The sequence below is a fragment of the Zeugodacus cucurbitae genome, chromosome 4, assembly GCF_028554725.1.
Source record: "Zeugodacus cucurbitae isolate PBARC_wt_2022May chromosome 4, idZeuCucr1.2, whole genome shotgun sequence".
NCBI lineage: Eukaryota > Metazoa > Arthropoda > Insecta > Diptera > Tephritidae > Zeugodacus > Zeugodacus cucurbitae.
In genome coordinates, this window is record NC_071669.1 from 27,291,313 (window position 1) to 27,304,182 (window position 12,870).

Genomic DNA, 12,870 nt, shown 5'->3' on the forward strand with positions numbered 1-12,870 from the left:
ATAAGGTCTACTAATCAGTAGTATAGATAATCTTTTCAATCATTATTATAGGGTTAATTCTAATAACAATCACCAGAATTGTAATAATTTTAGCTTCAGTACTTTCAAAAAAAGCTCTTACAGACCGAGAAAAATGTTCTCCATTTGAATGTGGATTTGATCCAAAGTCATCTTCACGCCTACCTTTCTCACTTCGATTCTTCCTAATCACTATTATTTTTCTAATTTTCGATGTAGAAATTGCTCTTATTTTACCTATAGTTCTAATTATCTCTACTTCAGACATCTTCATATGAACAATTACCTCAATTATTTTCATTATTATTCTAATTATTGGATTATATCATGAATGAAATCAAGGAATATTAAACTGATCAAACTAAACCTAGGGTTGTAGTTAATTATAACATTTGATTTGCATTCAAAAAGTATTGATATTCTCAATCTACCTTAAACAGAATATGAAGCGATTTATTGCAATTAGTTTCGACCTAATCTTAGGTATTTAATACCCTTATTCTCTAAATGTATAAAATTAATTATTTACTAAATCTTTTTAATTGAAGCCAAAAAGAGGCTTATCACTGTTAATGATAGAATTGAAGTTATTCTCCAATTAAGGAAGTATGACGTTCAAGAAAAAGCTGCTAACTTTTATCTTTTAATGGTTAAACTCCATTTGTACTTCTGTTTATATAGTTTAGCAAAAACATTACATTTTCATTGTAAAAACAAAATTTTACTATTTTTATAAATTACTAAAACTAATTCACTATATCCAAAAATTACATAATTACCCTAACATCTTCAGTGTTATGCTCTACATTTAAGCTATTTGAATAAAATATTAAAAAGAAAGAAAACAAGAAAGTAATTCATAAAACAAATAATAAAAGATAAATCTTCAAGTTATTATTGTGTATAACAAATATATGTTGAGAATATTTCCCTAATTCGTTATATAAATTTTGACCCCCTAAAAATTCTGATCAACCCTGATCAAAAGATTTACATACTCTTCCTCCTAAAATCAAGGGATAGTTAATAATCCCATAAGTAGAGATATAAGGTATAAATCATATAGAACCAAAAAAATAACTGCTAACATAATTACTTAAAGATTTATTAAAATAAAATAGAGAAACATTTGAAATTAAATAGCCTAATACACCTCCCACAATACAAACAAACAAAGTTAACAACTTCAAATAACTAGGCAAACAAATTATATATGGTGTAGGAAAAATCAATCAACTTAACATACTACCTCCCACAATTCTCATTACTAGTAAACCTCTCATCCCACGAAGCATAATTCATCCCTCATCTCTTAACATATTTAAAGAACCACAATTTAATTCACCTGTTATTGAATAATAGACCAATCGAAAAGAATAGCAAACAGTTAAACCAGTAGAAAAAAAATATAGAAAGAAAGAAAATATATTAATATAACTTAAAGAAACAATCTCAAGAATTATGTCCTTAGAATAAAACCCAGCTAAAAAAGGCATACCACACAACGCTAAATTAGCAACATTAAAACAACCAGATGTTAATGGTATATAAATACCAAGTCCTCCTATCAAACGAATATCTTGAGAATTATTCATATTATGAATAATAGCTCCAGCACATATAAATAAAAGAGCCTTAAATAAAGCATGAGTTAACAGATGAAAAAAAGCTAATTTATAAAATCCTATAGATAAAATTCTTATTATTAATCCTAATTGTCTTAAAGTAGATAGGGCAATACTCTTTTTTAGGTCAAATTCAAAATTAGCCCCCAATCCAGCTATAAATATAGTCAAACCAGATAATAATAATAATAAATCCCCTAATCATCTACCTCTCAACAAAATATTAAATCGAATTAATAAATAAACCCCAGCAGTCACCAAAGTAGAAGAATGAACTAAAGCAGAAACTGGTGTAGGAGCCGCTATAGCAGCAGGTAATCAAGATGAAAATGGAATCTGAGCACTCTTAGTTATAGCGGCTAATATAATCAAAGCCCCAATAATTTCCATTTCTACTCTATTTTTCATAACTTCTAAATAAAAAATATAGTTTCAACTCCCGTAATTTAACATTCAAGCAATAGCTAATAAAAATGCGACATCCCCAATCCGATTGGATAAAGCTGTTAATATGCCAGCATTATATGACTTAACATTTTGAAAATAAATAACTAAACAATAAGATACTAATCCTAACCCATCTCACCCTAATAAAATTCTAATCAAATTTGGACTAATAATTAATAACATTATAGATATAACGAATATAAGAACTAATATAATAAAACGATTAATATTTAAATCACCTCTCATATACTCCTTTCTATAATAAATAACTAAAGAAGCAATTAATAGAACAAAAGATATAAATAATAAACTTATTCAATCAAATAAAAAGGTTATTACAATTCTAGCTGAATTTAAACTTACAACTTCTCACTCCAAAAAGATAGTATAATCATTTATTAAAAATAACAAACTAGACAAAAAAAAATTGATTCTAATAGAAATTAAAACCAAAAATCTAATTCTACAAATTGATAAATATTTCACGATCTAAAATGACTAACTCATATCATTGACACCACAAATCAATATTTTAAATAAACTATTTAGATTAATTAAAGTCAAAATAAACAAATATCTCTCTTTAAAATTAATAAATTTAAAGGAAACCAATGAAGAAATAATAGCAAATATTCCCGAATCTTACCCCCTCTAAATGAATATGCGCCAGAAAATACCTTACCATGTTGACTATAAGCATATAAATATAATGTATATGCAGCTCTAAAAAAAGATAGTAAAGATAAAGAAATTATAGTAACTCAAGATCAACTAACAATTCTATTCAATAAAGAAATTTCAATTATCAAAGTATAAGATCCGCAAAGACCTCAATAAGTTAAAGTTATAAGACCCCCTAATACAATACCTATATGAGCTACAGAAGAATAAGCAATAAGAGCCTTTAAATCAGTTTGACGTAAACAAACCAAACTAATCAATACCCCCCCTACTAATCTAATACTAACTCAAATATAATTATATTTAATGCCTCTCATTTGTATAAAAGAAAACACTCGTAATAACCCATATCCTCCTAACTTCAATATAATGCCAGCTAAAATTATTGATCCTGAAACTGGAGCCTCTACATGAGCTTTAGGTAGCCATAAATGAACCAAAAATATTGGTATCTTAACTAAAAAGGCTAAAATTAAACTTAAATACAACAAATCATAATTAAATATATAATTACCCAATAAATAAAAGTTTATAGTATTTAAAGTATTATATAAATAAAAAATCCCAACCAATATAGGTAAAGAAACTAATAAAGTGTAAAATAATAAATAAACACCAGCCTGTAAACGTTCTGGTTGATATCCTCATCCTAAAATTAAAAATAAAGTAGGAATTAAACTACTTTCAAATTTTCCATTTCCTTGTACAGTCCAAAAATGACAGAAATCGGATAATAACCACGCCCCCCTCCCATACAAAGGTTAGGTTGAAAATTACTAAAAGTGGGTTAACTCACTAACCAAAAACGTCAGAAACACTAAATTTCACATAAGAAATGGCAGATGGAAGCTACACTCAGATTTTTTCACAAAATGGAAAATGGGCGTGGCATCGCCCACTTATGGGTCAAAAACCATATCTCAAGAACTACTTGACCGATTTCAATGAAACTTGGTTTATAATAGTTTCCTTACATCCCAATGATATGTTGTGAAAATAGGCCAAATCGCTTCACAACCGCGCCTACTTCCTATATACCAGAACTTTGAAGATTATCTGAATCGCTTTCTTTACAATACACATATAAAGTAAGCACTAGTGAAGATATCGGTGCAGAGCTTTGCACAAATACTACTTTTATAGTGTGGCAGCCCCATTCTAAAAATCGCCAAAATCGGACCATAGGTTTTTAAGGTCCCATATATCGAACACGAGGGCCTCGGTGCTTCCAACCTAATATTATGATTTCCAACTTTCAATGGACTTTATGCAATATATATGACGAATATGTGGGTCAAATTGTGTATTATTAATATAAATAAAGTTCAATAAATAAATTGCGAGAGCATAAAATGTTCGGTTACATCCGAACTTAGCCCTTCCTTACTTGTTTTAATACTCTCGCAACACATGTTGCTAAAGAGAGTATTATAGTTTTGTTCACATAACGGTTGTTTGTAACACCCAAAACTAAACGAGTTAGATATAGGGTTATATATACCAAAGTGATCAGGGTGAAGAGTGGAGTTCAAATCCGAATGTCTGTCTGTCCGTCCGTCCGTCTGTGCAAGCTGTAACTTGAGTAAAAATTAAGATATCTTGATGAAACTTGGCACACTTATTTCTTGGCACCATAGGAAGGTTGCTTTCGATAATGAGCAAAATCGGACCACTGCCACGCCCACAAAATGGCGAAAACCGAAAACACATAAAGTGCCATAACTAAGCCATAAATAAAGCTATGGAAATAAAATTTGGTATGAAGGATCGCACTATGAAGGGGCATATTTGGATGTAATTTTTTTGGGAAGTGGGCGTGGCCCCGACCCCTATTAAGTTTTTTGTACATATCTCGCAAACCAATAGAGCTATATATACCAAACTTTCTGCAGTTTTTTTTTCGCGACTTCCTAATACAGTCCAAAAATGAAAGAAATCGAATAATAACCACGCCCACCTCCCATACAAAGGTTAGGTTGAAACTTACTAAAAGTGAGTTAACTCAGAAACGAAAAACGCCAGAAACACTAAATTTCACATAAGGAATGGCAGATAGAAGCTGCACCCAGATGTTTTTTACAAAATGGAAAATGGGCGTGGCATCGCCCACTTATGGGTCAAAAATCATATCTCAGGAACTACTCGACCGATTTAAATCGTTTACTTTACAATATATAAAGTAAGCACTGGTGAAGGTATCGATGCAGAACTTTGCACAAATACTACCTTTATAGTGTGGAAGCCCCATTCTAAAAATCGCCGAAATCGGACCATAGGTTTTCAAGGCCCCATATATCGAACATGAGGACCTCGGTGCTTCTAACCTAATATTAGGGTTTCCAACTTTCAATGAACTTTACACAATACATATGATGAATATGTGGGTTAAATTATGTATTATATAATATAAATAAAGTTAAATACATAAATTGCGAGAGTATAAAATGTTCGGTTACACCCGAACTTAGCCTTTCCTTACTTGTTTATTTTATTTTACTTAAAATTAATCAGAATTACCTTGATTATTTTTATATTCTCCCCATAAGTTAATTGCTTTTTGTTATACATTTTCCTAAAATCCCCTCATGCGCATGTGCAAGATCAACTGCGCAAGCAATCTCTGTTCCCACGTTCCTTTACATTGTGGTAAACACTCCCTTATCGAGTGGTAAACATTTTATTTGTTCCCCTTTCGAGTGGTGTGTTCCTTTATAGTGTTCGAAATTTCTTCGATGTTCTCTAATGTCAAATAACATTTTGGCATAGCTAACATTTGCACCTTCTTTTTATTATACGTTCTTTGCTATTGGGCAAAGAATGTATAATAATAAGAAGGAGCAAATGTTAACTCGCAAGTTTTATAGTGCGAAATTATAAGGGAACATCGAAAACCCGCCACTTTGAAAGAAAAAAGTACACCACAGCATCAGGGAACTGGGAACAATGAAACAAACAGACGCAAGTGATCTGAACAAAACACTGACTAAGGCGCGCGCATTTCCATTTTAACTATTGCGCAGATTGTAAGCGCGAAGGAGTTAACGAAATGCGGTCCCGACCATTTACGTTCGAATTCTGTAATGCTGAAACGTTTTTAATAATCTTTTTTTAAAAAGAATTTTTGAAGATCTACGTTCATATAGTCATTTCAATAGAATATTTTCTTTATTTTAATAATTATAATATTTCATGAAAATATTTGCTCGTCTGCCAACAATTCAATAAAATACTTTTGGTCTGAACGCAAATCATATTCAAGCACACATTCATTCATACAGATACGGTTGTCGCAAGAATGATAGAAGAGAAGATTACGACAGGCTGAAACGTTCACGACCCACGAATGGGAATAGGCAACAGAAGAATTGTCAAATGGAAAACGGAAATGTGAAACATAGTGAACCAAATTGAATAATGTGCAGATAAAATATCATAATGAACGTAATTCTTAAAATCTTCATTTATAAAATGATCCAATATAATAATGCATATTTATAATTAAAATTATACATATGTTTTGTTACAAAAAATTCGCCATTTTGCTGGTTGGTGAAAACCAAAAAGTGAAAAAGTGAAAAAAATCTTCATAGACGACGTTTTGTACTATTGTTGTTTAATTCCGCTATTACGGACTTCTTTTTCAAGTTAATACATTTTTCACTTATAATTTTAAATAATAATTAAGCACTAGCCTTGACTTCAGCTCTTTGTTTTGGTTTTATTGTTTTGTACCACCGTGCAATTTTGTTTTGCTCGCGTGTTCGGGGTCGTGAAAGTTGTCACTCAACAGGAACTCAAAACCCAAAAAAGCTAACTGTAAACGCCTGTCGTAATCTTGTCTTCTATCATTCTTGGGTTGTCGATACTTTTGATTTTACGCTAGTACAATTGAAAGAAACAAGTGGGATGGTCTTTCGCAAGGAAGGGTCGGGGGTGCTGTGGCCCTTGATTTTAAATAATATATATAATAACATATTTACTTAAATAATCCATATATCAATATTTAGCAATCAAGTGCTATTATTAATAGGCGACCTTCTATCAAAGCGGCTCTGTACATGTGTTGTCTCGAAGGGGCCTGCTACACCTTCAATATGTATCGTGATATTTGGATCGCGATTTATATTGAATATTGATGGATTACTTCGCGACTGCTAGACGTTCGATATATGTATATTACGTCAATATTTATACGATGTTGTTAGTGTTTTCATAAGAAATTTTTTTTATTTTTTCGTACATTTTTTCATAAAATTTCGGAAGAAAACCTAAGAAAATCATGTTTGGCTATTGTTCCAATATGTATCCAATATTTGGACGTTGCATAACTCTGGCAAAGATTCTGTTGTAAACAGTATAATTCATGTTCATTTATTTAAAATAAAGTTAATTTTAAAATTTTGGCACTGTTGTATTTCATCAATTCGGACTTGTAAATCACAAAATATGCTAAACATTCAATATTTAACTCGCGATCCACGATCTGCGATCTGGATTTCAAAATATTTAAATATTTCCTGACTTAGTTATAACTTCAAGCAATCTTAAAATATTATTGTCCAATACAATTATTACATATTACATATTATTACATACATATTACACATTTTTCATATCTTTTTTTTTCAAATTTTGTTTTTTGATTTCAATTAATTTTGAATTTAATTTACTTTCTGTATGTCAAAATGTCAGAAAACATATGATTGTGGCAGAAGAGCTTAAAGCTTTCGGTGTGTTCAATGCAATCTATTGTAGTACATTTCACAACACCACAAAATTTCAATGGTTTCTAGAACTCTATTGTAGTACGGAACTCCATTTGCTATCAAACAAAATTCAGAAAACCGGTGATACACATACAACCTTGGACAAAGCAAAGAACGCATAATAATAAGAAGGAGCAAATGTTAGCTATGCCAAAATGTTATTTGACATTAGGGAACATCGAAAAAATTTCGAACACTATAAAGGAACACACCACTCAAAAGGGGAACAAATCGAATATGTTTACCACTCGATAAGGGAACCAAGCAAGTGTATACCACAATATAAAGGAACATGAGAACAGAGATTGCTTGCGCAGCTGATCTTGCTCATATGCATTAGGGAATATTAGATAAATTTGTAATAAAAAGCAATTAACTTATGGGAGAATGTAAAAATAATCAAAGTAATTCTGATTAATTTTAAAGTAAAATAAAATAAAAAAAAACATGAAAATAAAAATAAAATTGTAGAATTTCTGGCGGGATTTGAACTTCAGCAAAATATTTCAAGTTGCAACATAAAGTTGCCCTATGCCAGCAGGTCCACTGATCACATTGATTTCTAGTTGTCTATGGCAAAGTAAATTCATATAATTAAGTATGTGTGTAAGTTTATACTGAATTCCATATTTTTTCTAATGCCAAAAGAGATGTACACGCATGCAAGCATACACACGTACATATGTTCCTCACAATTCCTTCTAACAATTACTTGCAAAAAATGAATAAAAAACGCGCAAGTTACACAAACAACAACCAATCGTATGCGCAAGTGCTTTATGATTGGTCAATATTTGCGCTTGCGCTACATATGTATTCTAATTAGAACATTTAAATGTTTCTGCCACAACAAAAACAATTTCATTCATAAGGAACGCGCGTCTTCCAAAAAGTAAAGTGCGTGAATTCGCAACTCAGCGTCGCACTTCTTTTTATGGGCGCCTGGTAAAGCAAAAATCGTTTTAGTATGATGATAATGCGACCATTGCCATTGACCCCCGCATATACAAGCCGCCCACAAGTTATTTCTTCACGACGATGCTAAAAATCAAGATTGTTCACATCAGAAGTGAAAAGTGGCAACATAGCCCTTCCCAAATATAAAAGATTCTTGAATAAATTCTGTGGAGGCTTGAAAATCAATGTTCAGATGAATGCATATCCCTTATCCTTTGTTTCCGATTTAGCCTATTTTAGCTGAAACTCAGCGGCATGAAACGTAGGCAAATCGAACATTACATTACTATAAAAGTAGCGTATGTCACAATTCAAGAACAAAACCCTGCAAAAGAAACAAATGTGACAACATAGCCGACATTGCTTCTCGATTGTCGATTTGAAATATTTTTGTCAATTTCTCGTCGACTCGCACAATTCGACATCAATATGTATGTGAGCACATCTGTATGTTTGTTGGCAAAGTTGTCAGGGGTAAGGGAAGCGGTCATTTACTTATTTGCAACATTTTGCTACAACTTTACAACAACACAATGTAGCGTCACGCCGCCTTCGCGCAAAATCGCCGTTACACCTTCGACACAACACCATGGGCAGAGGCGTTTCAACGCAGGGTTTTCTTAAATGCTAGATATCTATTTGTATTGTGAAATATTGATATATTAAGGGGTCATTTAAATAAGAATATATGAATTCACAATAATTCTTAAATTTTGTTCAATTCTGTATAATTTAATCCAGTAATAAATATATCATTAGGATCATTAGGGGACCACTCCGCCTCGACCCCTCCTTGCCATCGACCATCAACTGTACTCGAGGAAAAGGCAAAAGTGACGACAAGCGTATGTGTATTGATTAATGTGTGCGTGAATCTGAATTGCGTTCATTGGCATAAACGTTTTGCTGGATTTTTGGCAGATGAGCAAATATTTTCATGAAATATTATAATTATTAAAATAAAGAAAATATGCTATTGAAATTACTATATAAAAGTAGATCTTCAAAAAATCCTTTAAAAAAAAAAGATGATGAAAAGATGAATTCGAACGTAAATGCTCGGAACCGCATTTCGTTAACTCCTTCGCGTTTACAATCTGCGCTATAGGGAAAATGAAAATGCGCGCGCCTTAGTCAGTGTTTTGTTCAGATCACTTGCGTCTGTTTGTATCATTGTTCCCAGTTCGCTGATCCTGTGGTGTACTTTTTTCTTTCGAAGTGGCGAGTTTTCGATGTTCCCTTATAATTTCGCACTCAAAAAGTTGCGAGTTAACATTTGCTCCTTCTTATTATTATACGTTCTTTGATATCGGCCTGACTGTGAGTGACGGTTCCGAAACTGATGTGGAAGAGATAGCAAGCCAACGGAGTGTGTGTGAGGTTAGAGTCGATTACAACAACTTTACTCTCCGAGATGTTGAGGACTCATTGACTTCGTCCAAACTTCGAACAATGATAGGGTTAAATGACTCAAGCCTAATATAGTGGATTGATTTTTAAGGATGTAAATTTCAACGGAAAATCTGCGTTGACATTCATCGACACAGGTAGCGACTTATGTATTATACGTTACGATACGGTAAACATACTTAGTCTGGACGTTGACTCAAGTAGAGAACAGCGACAGTTGATGGGTATCGGTACCAGCAAACTTAGAACAATAGGAAGCTTTACCACATCCATCAAGATAGACAACATAAAATTGAATGTAAATTTTCACGTAGTGAGAGAGCGAGACATCAAATATACGCTCGTGATTGGTAACGACGTTCTGAGACAAGTCGATTTATTCGTTACGCAAGATGGCGCCGAGTTCAGGCAGAAGAAGGTGGATGAAAAGACACAAAGCAAGGAGGAGGTGAATACTGGAACATTAAGGAAAGATCGGAGTGTTGGGTCAGCGAAGCCTAAGAGGTTTGATGTGAAATCAAATGTGGGCGCAAGGGTGCATGAAGATGAGGAGCAGTATATGGAGGCTGTTAGGAAGTATCGCAAGCGGATCCGTGTTAGAAGGACTTTGGAAGTAGCAAACAATGAGAGCGAGGACGCTGCTGTGGCTAAGGAGCCGAGAGAGTTAAGCATTTCAGAAGCGAGTTCGAAGTTGATTCATGAGTCTGAGCACTGATGCTAAGAACAACCCAATTGATGAAGGTGATAACAGGATTGCCGAACTGAGCGAAGAGTTTGGAATCATGTATATGTTCTTAGGAATGGAAAAGGTACCTGTGGATGAAGTCGATATTTTACAACTCAACAAAGAGCAAGCAACTATAGTAAGAAGAATGGTAGCGAATTATAAGCCTACTCGTACAAGCAATTCGGTTTCGCTAGTAGAGATGAAGATCTTACTATCAGATGACAACCCAGTATTCGAAAATCCCAGACGGATGTCATATGCCGATAGACAGGAAGAAGATGAACAAGTTAAAGAGTGGTTGAAGGACGGGATCATTAAACGCAGTAATTAAAATTATGCGTCACCAGTGGTATTAGTTTCGAAGAAAGATGGAAGGAAACGTTTGTGTTGCGATTATCGGCGACTATACACAAAGATAGTTCCAACAGTTATGGAAAATGAAATCATCAACATGGCACATAGGCACGGACACTTTTCCATCAAGAAAACGGAAGAAGCAGTAGAAAAATCATTTTATATACCAAATTTAAATGTATGTATGTGATTGGCGTTCAACCGTTTAGCCGGTTATAGCCGAATCGATGAGAGCGCGCCACTCCTCTCTATCCTTCGCAGTTCGGCGCCAGATGGAGATTCCAAGTGTAACCAGGTCGCTCTCCACCTGGTCCCTCCAAAGGACTTTACTGTTCAATTGCCTACTCAGTCCAAAGTAGCACCTGTTGGCAAGAGTTATTCTGCGCTGGATTTCGAGGCTGACATTGTTGGTGTTGTTGATACTGGTTCCCAGGTATATGAAATTATCTACAACTTCGAAGTTATGACTGTCAACAGTGACGTGGGAGCCAAGACGCGAATGCGCCGACTGTTTGCTTGATGACAGGAGATATTTCGTCTTGTCCTCATTCACCTCCAGACCCATTCGCTTCGCCTCCTTATCCATGCGGGAAAAAGCAGAACAAACGGCGCGGTTGTTGCTTCTGATGATATCAATATCATGGGCGTACGCCAGCAGCTGTACACTCTTGTAGAAGATTGTACCTTCTCTATTTAGCTCTACAGCTCGTATTATTTTTTCCAACATCAAGTTAAAGAAGTCGCACGATAGTGGGTCACCTTGCCTGAAACCTCGTTTGGTATCGAACGGCTGGGAGAGGTCCTTCCCAATCATGATGAAGCTTTTGGTGTACCAGCTGTTTTTTTGACTTTTCCGAAAGCCAATGGTTTCGGTTGCAGCGGTACGCAGTGAGTTTGAGATGCCCTCCCACAGTTCCCTTATACCGAGATGCTGATGAGTGCTCTCAGAGAGCAGGAGTGCAAGTCGAGTAGAGTATTTCGTGGCTGTCTGTTGCGTTTGCAGCTTTTCGACGTCGAACCTTCTTTGTGTTTGTTGACGGGCGTTCTTTGCTGCACAGAAGCGGGTACGTACCTTCGCTGCCACCAGATAATGGTCCGAGTCTATATTTGGTCCTCGGAGCGTACGTACGTCTAAAACACTGGAGACATGTCTTCCGTCTATCACAACGTGATCGATTTGGTTACGCGTGTTTCGATCAGGAGACAGCCAAGTAGCTTGATGTATTTTCTTATGCTGGAATCTGGTACTACAGACGACCATATTTCGGGCCCCAGCGAAGTCGATCAGCCTCAGACCGTTTGGCGATGTTTCGTCATGGAGGCTGAATTTTCCGACTGTTGTGCCAAAGACACCTTCTTTACCCACCCTGGCGTTAATATCGCCAAGCACGATTTTGACATCGTGGCGGGGGCAAGCATACTGCGTTCGCTTGATGGCTTCTAGCTCGTTTTTATTATAGTCGACCTCTGCTCTTTGCCTTTTGTTGCATGTTCTCCCTTTGTCCTGAATCCTAGCAATATTGTGTCGTGTCAACTGACGAATTACCTCGCGCTCTGCATCGAGTTCTTCGATGGCTGATTCCTCCAGCAGTTCGAGTAAATGTGGTATTCCTTTCAATCGCATCTCAAGTCCAGCCATAATTCTAAAAGGTGATTGTCTGGTGCTTCTTGGCGACGTGCTGTTGATTATTTGCTGCACACGATCCACGTGCTTGTACCAGTTTCCAGTACTCATTTCCCAACTTAGCTATCATCGGAATAATAATCAGGTGCATACGCTCTACCCGTTTGCTCGCGGTACTCCCGTAGCAATTAATAAATGCTGGATTTCCTCATCGCAAGACATCGGGAAGCCCCGAAGTCGGACCATAAGATTTTAAGGCTC

The 12,870-nt window shown here is 34.9% G+C and overlaps 1 pseudogene; it reads right to left on the bottom strand.

The window, feature by feature from the left end:
• Positions 1 to 213: 213 nt before the first annotated feature.
• LOC128921448 (NADH-ubiquinone oxidoreductase chain 5-like) lies at positions 214 to 12,720 on the bottom strand (annotated as a pseudogene).
• Positions 12,721 to 12,870: the final 150 nt, after the last annotated feature.